At 43.2% G+C, this 12696-nt stretch overlaps 1 pseudogene; it reads right to left on the bottom strand.

Moving 5' to 3' along the window:
• Positions 1 to 205: 205 nt before the first annotated feature.
• Positions 206 to 8115, bottom strand: LOC147437731 (uncharacterized; annotated as a pseudogene).
• Between the last annotated feature and the right edge of the window lie 4581 nt (positions 8116 to 12696).

Raw genomic sequence — 12696 nt, 5'->3', positions numbered from 1 at the left:
GGGGGATCAAAAGCCCAACTAAAAATGCATTCATCCCATAGGGGAGTGGTGGAAATGCGAAGCCCGAAAAAAAACAAGCTAAAGAAAAAGGTGAGATCTTTTATATCAAGCAAGGGGTTGAAAAAATTAAGGGGTATAAAGGTTCTCTTCGCCTTGCTCTTGGGGATGAACCGAAAGCGTCCATGCACATCTTTGGAAACCCGCATCAATCATAAAGGAGGGATTTAGCACTAGTTATGCATGCTTGAGTGAAGGCGGTTTTGGTTTTTGGAGTTGGTATGGGGCGCGGGGCAGAAGCTTGTGCAAAGAATGGTGGGAAAGTGGGGGTGAGGGGTGCGGCTACTAGCGGTGGAGTTGGCTGGGGAGGCTGTCTTCCATCTTGGAGGTGTAGTAGAGGAATTCGAGTGTTGAGAGGGGAAGTTCCTTCCTCTTCCACGCGTGGTTTGATTCCCTTCTCTGCATGCTTTTTTGGCCGAACGAGTATCATCGGATGCCTTTGAAATTGGAGCAACTGCCGCATTCACAAAAGTATCCACTTCCGAGGATGAACTGCAAGAAGGTTCTTTGTGGCTAAACAAAACAGAATGAGTGATAGCATCTTTTAGCTTTTGCCTATAGAATACATGGAGGAGGAGAGCTTTAATCACTTCTTGGGCTTCTTTAGCTCCCCAACTCATAAAGGCAATAGTAGACCTTTTAAAGTTTCAGCTTTGGAAGAGGCGAGGTAATTGATTGAGAACCAACCATAAAGCATGATCGAACCACAAAACATTAATGTCCCGACAATGATCCCCTTGTCCAATATGATCGCAACCGCACTTAAGAAAAGGTTGGTGCACGTTCCATACTTGTGTAGCATAATTGGTATCTCGGTTTGTGGTAGAGATGACACCCTTGACCCCGACCACGCAACCAAAAGTTGCATTACAGTGGCGTGGTTTGAAAACTGACATAGAGAAGGGGGTAGCAATTAGAGTGTTTTCAAAGAGGTTGGAGTTATTGCCCTCAAGAATCTGCATAGTACCTTGCTTGACCGCAATCTTATCATGATCAATAAGTAGAGTAAGGAGAAGATTCTTGGGGAGGGGACCAAGCTTCGTGGTGAGCTTTACCCAAAAACATTTCCAAAAGCTGGCTTGGGATGAAGGGATTGGTGTAGGTTTCAAAGGGCTTTGTGGTGAGGCTTCGACTCGGTGTAGCAATGGTGAAGTCTTTGTTTGCAAGCATCTACTCCTCTTCATCAAGATCCATAGGTAAGAGTGAGCTTCCGGTAGCGGTTGGTGGCGTTGTGATGATCTCTGAAAAACCATTAAGTAAATGTCTCTTTCGTTGTCGGGCTAGTGGGTCGTTTTGCAGCCGCTTTCCATTACCCTCCTTGAATCATCACATCAAATTTGGTGCATGCTCGAGCCACTCTTTTTGCTCATGCTCATCTGCGTCAATAAGTGCGGGCAGATTTGCCACCAAATCATGTAGGCGGGTAATCGGAGCAGGTGGGTTTTCCCGTGCCATGGCATACAAGAGAAACAAGGCAAGAAGGTCAAGAGTGGATAGGATTGTGGTATCTTCAGCCTGCCGCTGACAAGAGATGGCGCCATCAAGTTCAAGCAGAGTGGAGTGAAAGACAGGGTCACGAATACAAAGGAGCAAACCTTAAACAAGTACAGGGTGGGGAATTTTGTGCAGAGTATCCTAGAGCCATAAGGATCTCATCCCATCCTGATTAAGCCGCACCTAGTTGTAAGGCATGGAAAAAAATTTAGATCATTCCAATGTGTTAAGTATGGAGCCTGATTTACCCTTGTAATTTTCTGTGGTAAAAGCGCACATTTGTAAGGCCCCCATTATGAGGAGAAGCCATCGTGCGTGAAGAAAAATCACTCACCGGAAACCAAAATTTTCACGGACAAGAATCAGGGGCAACTTTAAACTCTGCCCCCGAGACTTTTTTTTGCCGGAATATTCTTTTTTGCCGGAATATTATGGCCGGACGGCGGCCGGAAAGTGCTCGGAAAACAACTGGTCGGTTGGCCAGTGGCCGGTAGTCAATGGCCGATGGCCGGTGGTCGGAAGTCAATGGCCGGTGGCCGGTGGCCGGAAGTCAATGGCCGGTGGCCGAATTCAAAAGCGGACTTTTCTTCTCAAGGGCGGCCACACATGGGCGGATTGGAGGGTCCGATTTGGACTTATTCGCACAAGGGCGGCTACACATGGCTGTCTCTCATAAGAGAGGGCAACCCTTTTGGCCTATAAAAGGAGGCCATTTCTACACACATTTCATAGTGTGAAGTTGATGCAACAAGGTGAGTGTGAGGTGGTGAGAGTGAAGCAAGGCTGGAGCTCTATTAAGGGTTTAATCCCTTTGTAAACTACTTCTTCTTTTGAAGTGCTAAAGCCATTGAGTGGCTGCTTTCTCGTGGACGTAGCCCACATTGGGTGAACCACGTATATCGTGTGTACTCTCTCTCTCTCTCTCTCTCTACTCTATAATATCTTGTGTGTGAAATCTATCTCTCTTCATTAAGTAATCTACTCAAATATCTATTTAGCTACGTCTTATTTCCTAACAACTGGTATTAGAGCAAGGTTTGCTCGTAGCTAAATTATCTCAAGGAAAGGATTCCTTTAATTGAGTGGGAGTTATGGGGGTGGAAGGGAAGCTCAAGATTGAGAAGTTCAACGGAGAAAACTACCAGCATTGGAAGATGCAGATTAAAGACTATCTCTACCAGAAGGACCTCTATTTGCCACTAGGCGGTCTTGCGAAGAAGCCCGCAACAATGGCAGATGAAGCATGGATTGTCCTTGATCGAAAGGCACTAGGAAAAATCCGGTTAAGCTTGGCGTCAACGGTGGCCTTCAATGTTTCGGAGATGAAGACCATGGAGGACTTGATGAAGTCACTTGACGACTTCTACGAGAAACCATCGGCATCCAATAAGGTATTTCTTATGAAGCGCTTGTTCAATCGAAAGATGGCAGAGAATGGTTCAGTTGCAGAACACCTAAATGACTTTAACACAAACATAAGTCAACTTTGATCAGTGAAAATCAATTTCGATGACGAAGTGCGATCTCTCCGTATACTATCATCTCTAGCGGATAGTTGGGACAGTCTTGTGATGGCTGTAAGTAATTCTATCTCTGGCACAAATACTCTTAAGTTTGATGATGTTGTGGGTGTTATCCTAAGCGAGGAAATGCGAAGGAGAAGCACAGAAGAATCATCAAGTGCTGCACTATCAGTGGAAACAAGAGGAAGGCTTAAGAAGAGGTTTAAAAACCAAAAGGGTCGTGATCGCTCAAGGCGGAGCAAGTCACGCACAAAGTCAGTTCTTGAATGTTGGAACTGCGGCAAGAAGGGCCACGTCAAGAGGGATTGCTGGTCCAAGAAGAAGAAGGAGACAGAGTCTCAATACAACAATCCAAAATCGGAGGCCAATGTGGTAGGTAAAGTAGAGGAAGATGCTTTAATTCTCTTATTAGACAATGTTTCTAATTCCTAGATAGTAGATTCCGTGGCTTCATTCCATGCGCCACCACACAAGCAACATTTCCAAGACTACACCAAAGGTAATTTTGGGTATGTATACTTGGGAGATGATGAAGCTTGTGAGATTGTCGGCAAAGGTACAGTTTCTGTCAAAACTGCTAACGGAAATGAATGGAAGCTTAAAGATGTTAGGCATGTTCCTTCTCTTCGCAAAAATTTAATCTCTACAGGACAATTGGACGATGAAGGTCACAACATTGCATTCGGAAACAAACGGTGGAAGATCTCAAAGGGATCTTTGGTGGTTTCCAAGGGTGAAAAAGTTGATACACTTTACTTGTGTACTGTTAGCATGCAACCTTTAGCTTGTGCAGCACCTACAGAAGTTGATAGTGCGGTGTGGCACTACCGACTTGGGCATATGAGTGCCAAAGGAATGCAAATCCTTCAAACAAAGAAGCTTCTGCCAGGTTTGAAAGAAGTGGACTTACAGTTCTGTGAAGATTGTGTTTATGGTAAACAAAAGAGGGTAAAATTTCAAAAATCAGGAAATGAAAGAAAAAATTAAAAACTTGACTTGGTTCATTGTGATGTTTGGAGTCCTGCAAGTACACCATCACTTGGTGGCTCATTGTACTATGTAACATTCATAGACGATGCAACTAGAAAAACATGGGTTTATGTCATGAAGAATGAATCCAATGTATTTTCCATATTTCAAAGGTGGAAAGCCTTTGTGTAGAATGAAACAGTTACCAAGGTTAAATGCCTCAGATCCGACAATGGAGGCGAATATTGCAGCCAAGCTTTTGAAAGCTTTTGTGCTAGCAATGGCATTCGGAGGCAAAGGAAAACCCCAAGGACACCTCAACAGAATGGGATTTCGGAAAGGATGAACAGGACAATCATGGAACGAGCACGAAGCATGCGGCTACATGCAGGCCTACCGCTTGAGCTTTGGGCGGAAGCTGTAAGTACGTCTGTGTACTTAATCAATCGGTCACCCTCAACGGCATTAGATGGGGGAGTTCCAGAATAGGCATGGACAGGTAAACCGGTGAATTATGCATTTCTCAAAGTGTTTGGGTGTGAGGCTTCCATGCACATAGATAGAAGCCTAAGATCAAAGTTAGATGCAAAGTCCAAAAAGTGTTTCTTCATTGGCTATGGAGAAGGAGACTTTGGGTATCGCCTATGGAATCCTCAAGATGGTAAAATCTTAAGGAGTAGGGATGTAATTTTTAACGAAAAAATATGTATAAAGATTACTTGGAAAGAAAACAAACAAAAGAAACAGGTGATGAGTACATGGAGCTTGAGGACGGTGAAGACTCAAGGACTGCAAACGGTGACAATGTGCAACAACGTCAACCAAATGAGGAGCCTCAACCTATTCCCCGAAGATCTACAAGAGCAAGTAGGCGTCCAGAAAGTTTTGTTCCTTCCTTCAACCATCTCTTGATCTCAGATTCTGGAGAGCCGAAATCATATGAAGAAGCTATGCAACATGAATCCAAAGAAGAATGGACGAAGAGCATGCAAGTGGAGATGGACTCACTACATCGCAACCAAACATGGGAGTTGGTTGAGTTGCCTAAAGGTAAGAGGGAACTTCAAAACAAATGGGTGTACAAGCTAAAGGAAGAAGAAGGTGGGAAGAAAAGGTACAAGTCTAGGCTTGTGGTGAAAGGTTTTTCTCAAAAGAAAGGTATTGACTTTAATGAAATATTTTCTCCTGTTGTAAAAATGAACGCAATTAGGCTTGTCTTAAGCCTTGTGGCTGTTCATGATCTAAATCTCGAGCAAATGGATGTAAATACGGCATTCCCTCACGGTAACTTAGAGGAGGAAATCTACATGCTTCAACCAAAGGGGTATGAAGTAAAAGGTAAGGAGAAAATGGTTTGCAGATTAAAGAAGAGCTTGTATGGTTTAAAGCAAGCATCAAGACAATGGTACTTGAAGTTGATCGATGGATGTTGGATCATGTATTCACAAGATATAACTCGGATCACTGTGTCTACATGGAGAATTTGGGAGATGGGAAATTCATCATCCTAATGTTGTATGTTGATGACATGTTGATTGCAAGTGTTAACATGCAGGACATCAAAGACCTAAAAGAGGAGCTATCCAAATCTTTTTCAATGAAAGATTTAGGTGCTGCAAAGAGGATACTTGGTATGAAAATATCAAGGGATAGGATGAAGAAGACAATAAAGCTATCTCAAGAAGATTACATCAAGAAGGTACTAGAAAGGTTTTCAATGCAAAATGCAAAACCAGTTTCTACACCTTTGGCTGGTCATTTTAAACTAACGAAGGATATGTGTCCAAAGACACAAGAGGAGATAGCCTATATGTCTAAAGTTCCATATGCTGCAGCAGTAGGTTCTCTAATGTATGCTATGGTCTGGCAAGGCCAGACATTGCACATGCAGTGGAAGTTGTGAGTAGGTTCATGGACAACCCAGGTAAAGAGCATTGGCAAGCTGTGAAGTGGATACTTAGGTATCTAAAAGGGACAACAACAAATGCTTTGTATTTTGGAGGAACTGATATTTTTTTAGAAGGGTATGCTGATGCAGATAGGGCAGGAGACAAAGATACTCGAAGGAGCACTACTGGCTATGTGTTCATGGTTGGAGGCACAACAGTAAGCTGGGCTTCAAAGCTACAGAAAGTGGTTTCACTTTCTACCATGGAAGCAGAGTATGTAGCAATGACGGAGGCAAGCAAACAAATTTTGTGGCTTCACAGATTCTTAGAAGAGCTTGGATTCAAACAAGACAATTGTGTCTTGTACAGTGATAGCCAAAGCGCTATCCATCTTGCAAAGAACCCAGCCTTTCATTCAAGGACAAAGCACATTGAGGTGAGATATCACTTCATACGCACTCTTTTGGAAGAGGGACAACTAAAGCTAGGAAAGGTGCATACAAGTGAAAATCCTGCAAACATGTTTACAAAGGTGGTCAACAAGGAGAAGTTGAGCTTTTGCTCATCTTCAATCGGCATTCAAGGATAAGAAGCCAGAATGGAAAGCAGTCACAAGTTTGGTTTGGAGATCATTCTCCAAGTGGGAGATTGTTAAGTATGGAGCCTGATTTACCCTTGTAATTTTCTGTGGTAAAAGCGCACATTTGTAAGGCCCCCATTATGAGCAGAAGCCATCATGCGTGAAGGAAAATCACTCACCGGAAACCAAAATTTTCACGGAAAAGAATCAGGGGCAACTTTAAAGTCCGCCCCCGAGACTTTTTTTTGCCGGAATATTCTTTTTCGCCAGAATATTATGGCCGGACGGCGGCCGGAAAGTGGTCGGAAAACAACCGGTTGGTTGGCCGGTGGCTAGTAGTCAATGGCCGATGGCCGGTGGTCGGAAGTCAATGGCCCGTGGCCGGTGGCCGGAAGTCAATGGCCGGTGGCCGAATTCAAAAGTGGACTTGTCTTCTCAAGGGCGGCCACACATGGGCGGATTAGGGGGTCCGATTTGGACTTATTTGCACAAGGGCGGCTACACATGGCTTTTTCTCATAAGATAGGGCAGCCCTTTTGGCCTATAAAAGGAGGCCATTTCTACACGCATTTCATAGTGTTAAGTTGATGCAACAAGGTGAGTGTGAGGTGGTGAGAGTGAAGCAAGGCGGGAGCTCTATTAAGGGTTTAATCCCTTTGTAAACTACTTCTTCTTTTGAAGTGCTAAAGCCATTGAGTGGCTGCTTTCCCGTGGACTAGCCCACATTGGGTGAACCACGTATATCGTGTGTACTCTCTCTCTCTCTCTCTCTCTACTCTATAATCTCTTGTGTGTGAAATCTATCTCTCTCCATTAAGTAATCTACTCAAATATATATTTAGCTACGTCTTATTTCCTAACACAATGCTCATAAAACTTTAAGTCTGCAAATACAGCAGTTGTGCAAGGATTTTATAAAAAGTTTTAAAAAAAGGGGTTCTTGACTGTGTTAGGTGCTAGGCATAATAAGGGGGAATCATGCTTGCAAAAATAAACGTGTAGAGAGAGAGAGAGAGAGAGAGAGAGAGAGAGAGAGAGAGAGAAGAACTCCATAGTCATGGATTTCCTGGCCGCAGGGCGGCTGATGCATAAAATGGTTAACCCAGCAGGCAAACAAGTCGAGAGAAGGGTGTTCTTCTAGGTTTTGATCCATGAAAATCTATCGGCCAGCAAGCACTGGGAAGAAAAGGGGGGGGGGGGGGGAAACACTTGCGTGTAGATCCAAAAGGAGGAGGGGCTGTGAGAGTTGCTCGCCATAAATGCCGAAAGCATAGGGGTTGTAGGAATTGGCAAAGCAGAACCATATTACTGTGTGCGGTTCGGGTGCTTTTGTAGATGAATTCAAGCAGTATAGGTTGCCTTTTAAGGCATTATAAAAGCCCGGAATCATGTGCTGAGCAGATGGGTGGTAACCTTCCCATGAGTCAAAGCGACGACAAGCCCTACTGAGAGCTGTAGCGCTGGCCAGTTTTCTATGGAGAATCAAGAGGTGCAGGCGAGGGCATAGAAGCAGAGAGGCAGTGAAGCTCACCAAGGTGTTGAGAAGTTCATTAACCTTCCTGTTGTAGTGCAGGTTAGCAGGTGGTGGACATCCTGTGTGCATGAAGTAGGAGAATTAGAAGGGAGAAGGATGGCACGTGTTACTAGTTAAAGGGGAGAATTAGCGAGTGCAATAGAGCTTGGCTATGGCTAGAGAGAAAATGAGTAGGGAAGAAAAAATCTGTCTTCCTATGCCTTGGGAGAGAGAGAGAGACAAGGCACAGGTGTAAAGGGAGATTAGGTGAGGTACCCCACTGTCCAGAGAAGTGAAAGGTGATAGATTTCGAAAAAAAGTTAAACCACAAGTGCATCCAAAAGCCAAAAGGCCAAGAGATAATTTTTCAAACGGTGTGTGTGCCAAAAGGTACCTAGGTTTCAAAGGCAACAAAAGGTTCTCATCAAAGGGGTGTACCAAAAAGAAGGTGAGGTTCTTTGTAGCCGGCCAGACTCTGAGTAAAGGGTAGGTGTAGGTGAAAGTGGAATCTATGACACCAAAAGGAGAGTATAGGGCATTTAAGGTGTGAGAAAGAAAAGGGAGATGTCCTTATAGATCAGAGGTAGCCCTTTTGTTTAAAAAAGGGAAATAGAATAAAAATACTAGCTAGTGGGCTAGTGAAGGGCTACTCTGACCACTAGAGAGAGAGTAGGTTACTAGGAAGTTACAAAATGAAGACACCACTTTAACCATTAAAACACAGAGGTCAGGAATGCTAAAAAAAACTCTTATTGGAAGCCATTATAATGAAAAGTTCTTGTTTACAAAGAATGGAGAGAGAGAAAAGCTTAAACTTTGGTAGCTTGAGCTAAATTGCAATGTTTTAGCCAAAGGAAGACCCTGTTACCTGTCAACATCACCATCAAATTGCAATGTTTTAGCAATGTTGTAGCCAAAGAAAGACCCTGTTACCTGTCAACATCACCATCAAAACAAACATAAAAATGTTAGTAAAAAATGGTGGAAGGCAGGTGTCATAGGATGATCGTACATGTCATAGATGTCAAGCTAAAAAAGAACAATCAAAAGCAAGGGTGAGCTACAAACCTGAGAGGAATATTCCATTTGAGCAAAGTGGTGAGAGGGTGTGGTGAGATTTCTCTTTTTTGACAGCTTGTTTGTTAAAAAAATGTCACCTTGAAATGGACAAACAAATTAACCTCTATATTTATAGGCTAGAGGGAAAGAAGGGTGCAACCTGAAACCAAAGAGAGGGAAGCCCAAAGGGTGCATGGTTAGGGAGGGGTGGAGTGCGGTAGTGGAGTATCTTTTATATAAAAAAATTGGGGGGTGAGGTTGAAGTAAGAGATACTTCCATCCAAAATCTTGTAACCTTAAAAGCATGTTGGTCTAGGCTCTAAGGTGTGCACTAGATTAGCCTTTAGAGGTGGTTTTTGTGCTAGTGAGAGAGACCCTCCTCCACCTGCACTAGGAAGGATGAGGATTTGTCCCAAAGGGGGCACTAGGCCCCCCAAGGGGTCCTAGTGCCCTCCAAAATCTAGCAAGTCCAAGAGTAGAGTTGGGTGGCATGACAATTTTGAAGTTGAAAACTTTGAAAGGAATCATAAAGGGGGAGGGATTCCTATGTAGAGATATTTCGTTGAAGTTCTTATGAATTTGTAAAAGCGCTGTGTTGGAATTAGGGTTGCAGCGAAACACATATAGCTTGGAGAAGACGAAGGAATCTCAAGGCACACAATAGAGAGTGTATTACTTAGTGTGCAATGGAAAGATAGATATCCCTAGATTGATGGGCGTATATACAATGCACGGGGGAAAAAACCTTCTAAAGAGGGAAAAATTGCCCCGGTGGTCGTAGTGTGTTCACACACATCACTACCACATGTATATGGTAACAAATCCCCCTTGGAGTGGTGCGGTGAATGAGAGCTGGCACATGAGTAAAGGGAAGTGCCATGCCCTGAGGACATGATCAGTCCACAAAGGGGAGTAAGCCCAAAGCTTTGCAAAAATCTTCAAGCTTCTCACGAGACAATGCCTTTGTGAAAAGATCTACAAGGTTTTCCTGTGTTGGCACATAAGCCAAGTTGATCCCTCATGCTGAGAGCCTCTCCTTGACATAGTGGTAATGCACCTCAATGTGCTTTGTGCGAGCATGAAAAATTGGGTTCCTCGCAACTGCCAATGCGCTCTGACTGTTAGTGTAGATAGTGTTGGCAGTGTCTTGTCCAACACCTAAATCATCCATAAGGTGTCAGAGCCATACACACTCAACCGTAGCTATGAAGAGTGCCTTGTACTCAGCCTCTCAAGTTGAAGTGGCCACAGTAGGTTGCTTCTTGCTCAACAATGATATACATGAACTGCCAAGCATGAAACAAAAACCACTTGTGGACACTCGTGTGTCAAAACAACCAGCCCAATCTGAGTTCGAAAAGGCATGTAAGTATGGCAGCAATGATCCCCCTTGGGATAAAACAAGACAAGATTTAAAGTGCCACTAAGGTAGTGGAAAATCCTCTTGATAGCCTGCCAATGCTTAGACCCTGGGCTATGCATAAATCTGCTGACCTGTGAGACTGCAAACTTAATATCCGGCCTCGTGTTGCATACATAAATGAGGAAGCCAACAACAGTTTTATAAAGAGTGACATCAGCAGGATTGCCCGCACCATGTAGACTCAACTTCAAACTTGCTTCCATGGGAGTGGAAATAGGTTTGCAATCCTCAAGTCCAAACTTACATAGCAATGTCTCTATGTAGCTTTTTTGACACAAGGCAATACCACCATCACATTGCTTAAACTGTATACCCAAGTAATGATGCAACAGCCCCAAATCTTTCATCTTGAAAGTAGCATTCAAATCAGCCTTCAATTCAGCAATATATCTCTCAGTTGGTCAAGTGATTAGCAAATCATCAACATAAAGAACCGCGATGAGAAGTACATCACCCTCAAACTTTACATACAATGTGCTTTCTGTTGGACTGTTACGAAAGCCTCGTTTGAACAAATGAGTGTCAGCTTTCTCATACCAAGCACGAGGAGATTTCCTCAACCCATACAAAGCTTTCTTACATCTGCACACTTTGTCCTCTGGTCCTTTTATGACAAAACCGCGAGGTTGTATTACATAAACTTTCTCAAATATGTCACCATTCAAGAAAGTAGTAACAATGTCTGATTGATGTACATCCCAGCCAAAATGAGTTGCCAATGCACATAGAAACGCATAGTAGTCATACGACAAGTGGGAGCAAAAGTCGAGCCTTATGTCTATCAATCTCATCATCCGGCTTGCGTTTCAACTTGTACACCCACTTGCAAATCACATAAAGTCCATGTGTCATTTTCTATAAGTGCATCACATTCTGATTGCATGGAAACCATCCAATTTTTTGAATTTTGTGTTTCATCAAAAGATAGAGGCTCCTCAACATCATGTAAGCTAGACACAACCAAAGCATAACAATCTGATGCATAAGATGCATGGCGAGAGCTTGAACGAGTATGACTAGACAAAGGTGCATCCAATTTACTGTGACGCAAAGTGTAATGTCCTGTGAGCTTACGTTACTATCTCTAGTACATGACAGCAAGGGCTGAACAGAATCTTCCACAAACACTACATCCCGTGAAACCAGAATATGTTTCTTTTGCGGATGATACAACCTGTAACCTTTGCTTTCAGCACTATAACCAACAAAAATACATTTGACAGCCTTATCATCCAATTCTACACTGTGTTTGTGGCACTAAAGCATATGCCAGGCAACCAAAAACACGCATGTGATCAATAGAAGGCTTTCTATCATGCCATGCTTCATATGCAGTAATAGACTGTAAATCTTTCTTAGGACACCTGTTAAGTAAACCAACAAAAATACATTTGACAGCCTTATCATCCAATTCTACACTATGTTTGTGGCACTAAAGCATATGCCAGACAACCAAAAACACGCATGTGATCAATAGAAGGCTTTCTATCATGCCATGCTTCATATGCAGTAATAGACTGTAAATCTTTCTTAGGACACCTGTTAAGTACATAAGTGGCACACATGATGGCCTCAAGCCAAAAAGAATGCGGCAAAGCTTGACTTTTGACCATACATCATGCCATTTCCGTAAGTGACCTGTTTTTTCTCTTAGGAACACCATTTTGCTGAGGTGTATAAGGCACTGTGCATTGGTGTTTCATCCCACGACTAGCCAGAAATGCATTAAATTCATGGGACATATACTCCCCCCCTCGATCCGAATGGAGGGTGCCCATAGTACATTTCAAGACATTTTCAGCCATAGCGAGAAATTGTTTGAAGCACATAAAAACTTTTGACTTTGCTTTAAGCAGAAATACACATGCATGCCTGGAGTAATCATCAATTAAATTCACGAAGTACAGGTAATTGCCCCAAGGACGGAGTTTGCATGGGCCCACAAACATCACTATGCACAAGCTGCAATCTGCATGTGACCCGAACTGAACCATCGTTTGGAAACTTAGAACGCTGCATCTTACCCAAAATGCAGCCTTCACAAACATGTTTGACAGGTGCTTCAAGAGGCGCCAAAGAAGAAACCATATCAGATTCCTGCAAAACGCAGCAAACTGGCGAAATTCAAATGACCAAAACATGCATGCCAAAGTTTTTCATCTGAAATAGCCCTTGAATCTGCAATAGCA

Source organism: Adiantum capillus-veneris, chromosome 17, assembly GCF_014529385.1.
Source record: "Adiantum capillus-veneris isolate H3 chromosome 17, ASM1452938v2, whole genome shotgun sequence".
In the NCBI taxonomy this organism is placed as follows: domain Eukaryota; kingdom Viridiplantae; phylum Streptophyta; class Polypodiopsida; order Polypodiales; family Pteridaceae; genus Adiantum; species Adiantum capillus-veneris.
Note: the sequence above shows the minus strand (reverse complement) of the source record. Positions and strands in the feature narration are given on the sequence as shown.